Here is an 8936-nt window from a genome sequence, read left to right as displayed (position 1 = left end):
CTCAAATTGAAGGAGCACGATCAGTACAGAAAGATCCGGAAACTGCTTCTAAAAAGTATTTGTCGTGTGTTTCTATTATTAGTATTACTTGCATGCTGCTCCATGTGCTTTTCTTTACTGTTGTACAGTTTAAAATGGCAACATTCATGTTCATGGGCACAGTAATTGTTCGTAGGAAACATTGTTCATTTGCCCACTAATACGATGTTTTTGGCAGATGCAGGTTAACTACATTTGGTCATGCCTATTTGTATTCAAAGAAGTTTATGACATTGTTGTCTAGATGGGTTTGTAACTATAATTAAATGCAAACTTGATTCATTGTAAGGAGAGGACATTCAGCAGCTGTTTACACATCTGGAAGCATGAGAACTAGTGTGGGACACCGGAACAAACTTTTTAGGGTGTCCCACACAGGTGCTCCAGTGGATACTAGGGGTGTCTTAATGTGTGAAACTTGTACAAAAAAGGTAAGTATTCCAGCTTTAGAAAGAAACTAAAAATGTCTTCAGCTTGGAACTCTGCCAAAACAGACATTTGTACGACACTTCCAAGCAATGTTTCATATTACTATTTCTGCCCTCAAATATCTGTTTTTAAGTATACCTTTTTTTTATTCACATAGGGGAGAAAAGACTCGGGACATCTGAGGACACCAGGGACCCCACACCTACTAAACTAGGGGAAGTCACCAAAACACAAGCAGCGGATGAGGAGGGAGACGATAAACAACAGGTGAGTGTCTGAGACCACAGCTTCAGGTAATAGATGGATGCCTGCATATTTATAATACATGGTGTGTTTTTTTTCTTTTAGATGATGTGGATGTCGTTGAAGAAGAATCTCATTTCATAAGTGAAAGTGCCCAGATCCTCATCGGGGAGATAATGGGGTGCAATCATGATTTAGAAAATATAAAGGAAAACATGAATGATGTTCAAAAGAATTGAAGAACATCATTGATGTTTTAGGGAGAATCTAAAACACACAAAAATGTTACCGATTTATCGTATATTTTTGCTTTAATAAACGAGTTTGAAAGTATTTTAAAAGCCAACTTTTGAAGATGCACACAGTGTATCAACATGTGCTATCTGTCATCATGGGATATTAATGTACGCGTTTTGTGGGTGCAACCCCTTCCTTGCAACCCAAGTAGCTGAGTCCATTGATCCCCCATGATGGGAGCTAGCACATGTTGACATTAGGCATGGGCTCAGGAGGGAAATCCCCATTTTGAATCCCAATTTGTGTGCATCTTCAAAATTTGGCTTTTACAGGGGTGACATCACCCTATCTGATGAAGGCAACATCAACACAGTTTGGACATACTAATGTCTCATATGTCCTTCAATTTATCAAAGTTGAACTTTGTAAGTTCATGAGTTGTGTATGTTATGTTTTGAAACATGCCTGTTTAAACAAAAAAGGCTATTACTAATGTGACAAAAAAATGTTAAACACCAAAGATGTTGGTTTGTTCAAAAACCCTTTTCTAAACGCACATGTGAATGTGCTTTGAGTAAAATGTTTTCTACTTAACAATGTGTGGCTTCTTCTTTCTTTTCTCTTTTTCTCAATAGCAGTCTTTGGAGTAATTGGTGTTTACAGTGACAATAGGGGTTATTTACTAAAGGCAAATACACTTTGCACTACAAGTGCACTTTCAGTGCAGTTACAAGTACACTTTTGCAGTGCACTTGTATTGCAAAGTGGATTTGCCTTTGGTAAATAACACCCACAGTGGTTTATAATTTGCCACAATCAGCCCATTTTCGTGAATCCACAAATCTCATTCATGGTGCTGAAAATGATGAATATTTTTATCATTAATGCATTACAGACATTAACAAAAACAAGGTGTGTGTGTAGTAGACCCCCATCATAATATTTCGCTGAAGAAGAGATTGTCACCCCATGTATCAAATAAAATACGTTTGCACTATTGAAGAAAAAGGCCAAAAAAAAAGCCCATTGGAGAACCTAGGAGACAGCTAAAAGAAACCCAAGCAGTAAACAAATGAAATATTAGTTCTGTTTCAAAAAGATATTTATTTAAAAAATGTCTCAAACATTTGGTGGCATATCAATGGCCCCCCTACCCGCAAAGTACTCTACATACTTTTGGCAAACTTCACGGGTGCTTTGGAGGGGACAGCCAGGACGGCCAGCTTCAAGAGCCGTCAGTGTTGGATCCGGTAATAATCCGGCCTCAGGCCCAACTGAAGCCACATAGTTTGCTGCATTTTTGCACAAAAAGTTAAGTAAAATGCAGCAGGCAAGAATTATGTGATTAAGTTTATATTCCACCATATTAATTGCAGTGAGGAATAGGCGGAACCGGCTGGCCATTATCCCGAAAGCGTTCTCCACCACTCTTCTGGCTCCGGCCAGCCAGTAATTAAAAACCCTCTGCTCCGGGGTGAGGGTCCTCATCGTGAACGCCGCATCAGGTGTTCACCCAGCCCAAATGCTTCATCAGCAACAAACACAAACGGGAGTCCTTCCACTTTCTCTTTCAGAGGTGGCAATCCCAAGCCACCACTATGGTGACGCCTGTAGAACTCGGTCTGGGCGATGACTCCACCATCCGGCCATTCTTCCCCACATCCACATAGAGGAACTCATATGTCGCCAACACCACCACCATCACAATACTATTAAACCCCTTATAGTTGTAATAGTATGACCCCAAGTTGGGGGGTGGGATTATGTGGACGTGTTTCCCATCAATTGCCCCTCTACAGTTGGGAAAGTCCCAACGATCAGCAAAGTGGGATGCCACAGTCTGCCATTCCTGTGGCATTGAAGGAAACTATGGAGTCAAACAAGAAAAAAAAAATTGTCATTTTGCACATAAACATTGCAAGCAGATTAGACACAAACATTCTTGGCCAACATCAGTATAACATTTATTTGAAGGAGTATTTAAAGACAAAAGTATAAGGTCCACTTATCAGATTCCTCCCCCCCTCTGATGGCCCATTGTAAAAATTTTAGGGGGGGTTGGACAACTAACCCTCTCCACTTCATTGAGAGCTGAATGCATAAATAATGTGTTTTACTTTGGCTAGCCCCTCCTTACTTACACTATTGGCAGCCCACTGGACAGGTAAGAAATGTCATAATACAAAAATATAAATGCACACTGTCCTAATTGAAGCGCATTTTTACATTCTGCAATTACCTATCAAGATAATAGGAGAAAAAAACTTTAAACAGTACCATTTGAAAGTATTCAAACAGGCCCTTTCACTACATGCTTTGGGGAATTCATCCATAAATATGACCACAAAAGAGGTAGGTATAGTGTTTATGGGTTTGGCAAAGTCATCAGATAGAGGATTGGTATCAGTTGACTTAGCGGGTGGGGGGGGGAGGTTCCAAATGATTTTGGGACCCAAAAAAAAGCCTCTGGCACTCTGCATTAATTTAACCACACAAATAACATTTGTACACATTTTAGGGGGTGTTTAGAGTAAAGCACTACTATGGAGCTGACAAAATACATTGTTAAGTGACTAGACTAGGTGTGTATTCGCCCAGGATAGCATGCTGGGAAGGTTAGTGAAGGCAAATATGCATGAAGGACTAAAAAGGAGCATTAAAAACTTTTCAGCATGCATGAGGACAAAGAGGACATTCACAGCATATTACAATCATGGTAATTAGGGAATGATGAAAGAAATACAATACTATAGCAAACATTAAATACATAGAATGTGATGTTAAAAGAGAAAACTTACCTTAATATAGTCCTTCTGCAGGACTTGTATGATGGCAGAAGAGGTCTCTGGAATAATGATCCCCAGAGCTTGGGAGGAGATGCCTGTCGAGAACTTGATGTACTGCAGACTTCTCCCCATTGCCAAGTACCGCAATGTGGTGACTAGCCTCTGCTCGGGAGTGATGGCTTGCCGCATGCAAGTGTCCTGCTTTGTAATATAAGGGGACAGCAAAGCCAACAAATGGTGAAAAACAGGTTCCGTCATCCGGAGAAAATTCCTGAAATCATTAGGATTATTCTCCTGGATCTCCCGCAACAAAGACATATGAGAGAATTGGTCACGCTGGAGCAACCAATCCATAAACTCCTCCTCGCCCTGTTCATGGACTGGACTTGGGTCAAAGTAAGAACCCCAACACCATGCCCCTGCACAGCACGAACTCTACGATGAGTATGTACCTGCAACATGTCTTCAAAACAGTCGGCTGGTCAGAACGAACTAACAGAAAGCACTGAAAAACAGCAAGGTCTGAGAAGAGTGAGCTGAAAATCAGAAACGAGTGGACAAGAACGCACTTGTGATCAAATACGTTCTATAATAATAATACACACTGACAAACAAATGCGAACTGACTACACGCACTGAAGAACAGATACGAATCCACAAGCACAAACTGAAGAGCAGTAACGATCGGAAAAGCACAAGTCTGAAAAGCGCGAATCGTCTCTCACCAAACTTCTACTAACATGAAATTAGCAGAAGGAGCCCAAAGTTTGGCGCACTGGCTATTAAACGTCCCTTTTCTAGTCCCGTCGTACGTGTTGTACGTCACTGCGTTCTTGACGTTCGGAATTTCCGTCCAACTTTATGTGACCGTGTGTATGCAAGACAAGTTTCAGCCAACATCCGTTGGAAAAAACAGGACATTAGAGTGCGGTACTGCCAGACCCCCCCCCCCCCCCCCAAATTGTAGTGTCGTTAGGCTGATGCGAGCTCTACCTTTTTTCCAGATGAGGTCGCGATCTTCAATCTTCTTAAACTATTTGTTGGAAATCCACATAGGGGAATTGTGGAAGATGTATAGGAGCTGGAGAGCCCAGATCATATTGATCAGATTTACCCGCCCTACAACTGATAGTGGAAGCTTACACCATCCCTGGCATTTCACACGTTGTCTTTCCATTAGGGGTGCTAGGTTAAGTTTCAGGTATTCAGTAGGGTCTGGTAAAATCACTACTCCCAGATATTTAAAAGTATTAACAATGGCTATTTGGGACATCTCTGAGGGGAGAGGTGATACTAGTGGATCTAGGGGCATAAGTACGGATTTGGACCAATTAATAGTAAATCCGGAAAAATCACCAAATTTAGTAATGGTTGCCATCAGGGTCCGCAGTGAGTCTCCTGAGTCCGCCAAATATAGTAAGGCATCATCAGCGTAAAGGGACAACTTGTCCTCCAGCTGACCCCTGCAGAATCCCACAATGTCCCCATTATTGCGGATTAACATTGCAAGTGGCTATACTGCTAGCGCAAATAAAAGGGGAGATAACGGGCAGCCCTGACGAGTACCCCGGTGTAACTGGAGTGGCTGGGAGAGGGAGTTATTAACTCGTACCCTGGCCCGGGTTTCAGAATAAAGCACCTTCACCCAGTTGATAAAAGCATTCCCCAGGCCAAAGCCAGCCAGGATTTCCCAGAGATAGGGCCATTCAACTCTGTCAAAAGCCTTGGCAGCGTCCAAGGACAGAATGACCCTACCCCCAGTGTTATCTACTGAAGTTTGGATATTGAGGAAAAGGCGTCGGACGTTGTCTGTCGTGGACCGTGTCGGAATAAATCCGCACTGGTCACGATGTACCAGCTGCCCGACAACACCCGCAAGTCTGTTGGCAAGAACCCTAGCTAGCAGCTTGACATCAATATTAAGCAGCAATATGGGGCAGTATGAATCCGGTATCTGTCTATCCTTGCCTGGCTTGGGAAGGACCACTATAATGGCTTCCTTTATCTAGTCAGGCAAATTACCCATTTTAGCCGCTTCTTGTAAGGCCCGCAATAGCGGAGGTAGGAGGATTGACCCATACCTGGTGTATACCTCGACAGGCAGCCCATTCGATCCAGGAGATTTGTGGTTTAGTGCATCTGCCAATGCCTCAGTCAGCTCCTCTATCGTGATCGGGAATCTAGTGCTTCTTTTTCAGCCGCAGTTATCTGGGGAAAGGTACAGTCCCCCAAAAACAGAGCCAGGTCAGAGGGAGTATTGTTAGTTTTAGAGGTATATAAGTCTGCATAGAATTGCTGAAACGTATGCAAAATGTCAGTAGTAGAAGTGCTAACCTCCCCATTAGGTTTCTTAAATTCTGTAATGGAGGTGGAATCCTGCTGCGCCTAATGCCGCGTACACACGAGCAAACTTTGTCCGACGGACTTTTCAACGGACTTTCCGAATGAACGGACTTACCTACACACGATCAACCAAAGTCCGACAGATTCGTACGTAATGACGTACGACCGGACTTAAACAAGGAAGTTCATAGCCAGTAGCCAATAGCTGCCCTAGCGTCGGTTTTTGTTCATTGGACTAGCATACAGACGAGCGGACTTTTCGACTGTCGGAAAGATTTTAAACATGTTTCATTTCTAGGTCCGTCGAACTTTTGGGGAAAAAAAGTCCGCTGGAGTCCACACACGATCGAATTGTCCGACGGACTCTGGTCCGCCGTACCAAGTATGCCATAAAGTCCGGTTGTGTGTATGCGGCATTAGCGACCATAGCCAATAAGTGACCTGTATTCTCTCCTTCCTCAAAATAGTTCTGTTGAAGAAAATATCTCTTTTTTTCAGCTGACGACACCACCTTGTTATATAATGATTGGGCCTCATTCCAGCTATTTTGGTTGGCTGGAGTAGGATCCGCTACTAGAGCCATCTCTCTACTTTGTAACTCAAGGCGGACCATATCCTCCCATTCTCTAGATCTTTTCTTTATACCAGATATTTCCCGTATGAGGAGACCCCGTAGGATCCCATACTACTGCCCCACTAGTAGAATGTTTATTGAATATCAAAAATTCCCTCAGCTCGCCAGGGATGGGGTCTGGGGTGGGGAGTAAAGTTAAACAGAACGTATTAACTCTCCACATCAGTCTGACAGATGGAGCTACTGTGCCCACCCACATCCAAAATGGTGAGTGATGCGAGAGGAGGCGGGGTTCATAGGCCGCATCCAAAACATGTGGGAGCAGCATATAATTTCCTATACCCATATCTATTCTAGAGAGGCCTCCATGAGAAACAGAGTGGCAGGAGTAGCACTGTACATCCCTGTTACGCCATCTCCAGATGTCCCGTAGACCTATCTCAGATGTTAAAGCAGCAAAGGGGGATGTACGGGGTATCACTCTTTTAGTACCAGGGCGGGTGGACAGCCTGTCCAGTTGTGGATCAATAACGTTATTGAAGTCCCCCAGAGCTAGAATGGGAATCCCGGGGTGCAGTGCCATAAATGGCACTAATTTCTTCAGGGGATCTTAATTAAAGGGTGGAGGTATATACATTGCTGCAACAATACATCTGAAGCCCCCCCCCCCAGGCTGCACAACAGAAATACAAATTTACCCTCTCTGTCAATCTGCTTCTAAATACAATGAAAGAGATATTCTTATTAATCAGCACGCTTACTCCCCTAGAGAAGGAGGAGTGGAATTCTACCGGAAATTTACGAGCTTTAAGCAGGCGGACAAAATCAGGTTGTAAGTGTGTCACTTGGAGACACACGACATGCAGTTTCATTCTAGTTAAATAATGAAACGTTGCCCCTCGCTTTGTCCCATCACTCAAACCCCTCACATTCCATGAGAGGAAGAGTAGTCCCTTATTAGCATTGGCAGACATAGTACATAGAGACAGAATATGGGGAAGTATTATTGGCTTGTCCTCTGTATTGCAGGGCTAGGCCCATAATGTAATATTTCATTACAAACAGCAATAATGACACAAGTTTTGTGCTCCCTCTAGTGTTAAGTTGAAGAATAGACAGCTGTGGATTTACCCATTTCAGACTCATTTATAAAAAAAAAATGGAAATAAACAGAAAAAGAGAAATAAGACTGCAAAAATAAAAATTGTAAGAAAACAAAAAGAAAACCAAAACCATAATTCCAGATCAACAGGACCCAAGTAATCATAGGGTACCCCTCATCATGAGGGGGGGTAAGTCCGCTCAGGACCAGGTTGCTGGGGGGGGGGGGGTGATAACGGGGCCCGAGAGGTAAATAAATCAGACGATTGTAAAACTTCATACCTTAATGTATGTCCCAGAACGTAGTTAATTAGCCGTGCAGTGTGGAGTGGGACCAATAGATCGTAAGATCAAACAAAAGTAACCTGCCCCACCGCACAGCACATCTCTTGTGCTTTGCACCGATGAAAAGAATTCTGTTTTCAACCTTTAGGCTGACACCACTCCAGATTAAGTTCCTCCCTGTCCAGCCAGTGCATGGCAGATGTAGGATTGTCAAAAAAATGCGATGATCCATTCGCGATTACCTTCAATTTTGTCGGGTACAGCACAAAATACTGAACATTCACTGCCCTTAGACGTTTCTTGATATCCAGGAATTTCGCCCTTTGCCTTTGTACTTCCGCCGAGAAATCAGGGAACAGTGATATTTTTGCATTATCCACTTTGAGCGAAGGAGTAACCCTGGCTTTGGACAGTATGGTGTGCCTGTCTCTGTAATTGAGCAGACAGAACAGGAAGGGTCTCAGGGGTGCACCTTGTGGTGGTGGGCATGTTGGGAGCCTGTGGGCTCTCTCAAACGCGAACATGGATGAAAATGCATCTTTCCCAAACATGTCAGCTAACCATGCTTCGATGAACGCCACAGGGTTCTTGCCTTCTGCCCTTTCCGGGATGCCTACCTCGCGTACGTTGTTTCTGCGGAGGCGGTTCTCCATGTGCTCTAGCCTAGATGCGTTGGCGGCCGCCATGGAGTGTATTTAAGATCCCTCTGCAATGGCTGCCATTCTTCCTCCAATGTGCTAATACGCCCCTCCACTGCAGATGTGCGTTCACGCAGCTTTTGCATATCCTGACGCACAAATAATATTTCCATTTTCATGATTTTTACCTCCCCCGCTAGCTTAGTAAAAGAGGAGTTGCAGGTAGTGACCGCAGCCAGTATATCCCTGAGTGTTGGCTCT

This window comes from Aquarana catesbeiana, linkage group LG04, assembly GCF_042186555.1.
Source record: "Aquarana catesbeiana isolate 2022-GZ linkage group LG04, ASM4218655v1, whole genome shotgun sequence".
Lineage (NCBI taxonomy): Eukaryota > Metazoa > Chordata > Amphibia > Anura > Ranidae > Aquarana > Aquarana catesbeiana.
The sequence above is the reverse complement of the archived record's forward strand: the minus strand, read 5'-3'. Positions refer to the sequence as shown.